Below are 700 nucleotides of genomic sequence, written 5' to 3'. Positions count from 1 at the left end.
TGTAAATAAACGTAAATATATTTATATATTTACACACAGGACAGAACACTTTCGGTTTCTGCCAAATCTACTCATGAGGTTTTAATCAGTTCAAAGTATGATACACTTGCTAAAGATTCCACACAGTAGGACTGAACCCAAGACCAGATGCTTGGGAAGCAAACTTAACCACATAACCACAACAGCACCTATGTAGGAATATAACTATACTACATATGCATATGTCACCATCCATGAGGGTTCTATATTTCCCGCCAGCACGTGTATATGTATACATATACATGCATGAGATCGCACTTAATTTTCTTACCCTACACATACCATCATAAAAAGCTTTTCTACTCCAGGCATAGGGCTCGAAAATTTGAGGGAGGGAGCCGGTCGATTAGATCGACCCCGGTGCGCACCTGGTACTTAATTTATCGACCCCGAAAGGATGAAAGGCAAAGTCGACCTCGGCGGAATTTGAACTCAGAACGAAAGATAGACGAAATACCGTTAAGCATTTCATCCGGCGTGCTAACGTTTCTGCCAGCTCACCGCCTTATGTCCTCATAATAATATTTACGTCCGTTTTTTTGTTGATTTCTTTTTCTCCCCGACCAGTATCGATATGGATGGGGTGATTTTTTCAAAGCGTTTGATCGTCTATTATGGTCCACTGTCGACTCCTCCGTGAAGTTTAACCCCCCCCCCCCCC

Source organism: Octopus bimaculoides, chromosome 27 (assembly GCF_001194135.2).
Source record: "Octopus bimaculoides isolate UCB-OBI-ISO-001 chromosome 27, ASM119413v2, whole genome shotgun sequence".
NCBI classification, from domain to species: Eukaryota; Metazoa; Mollusca; class Cephalopoda; order Octopoda; family Octopodidae; genus Octopus; species Octopus bimaculoides.
Note: the sequence above shows the minus strand (reverse complement) of the source record.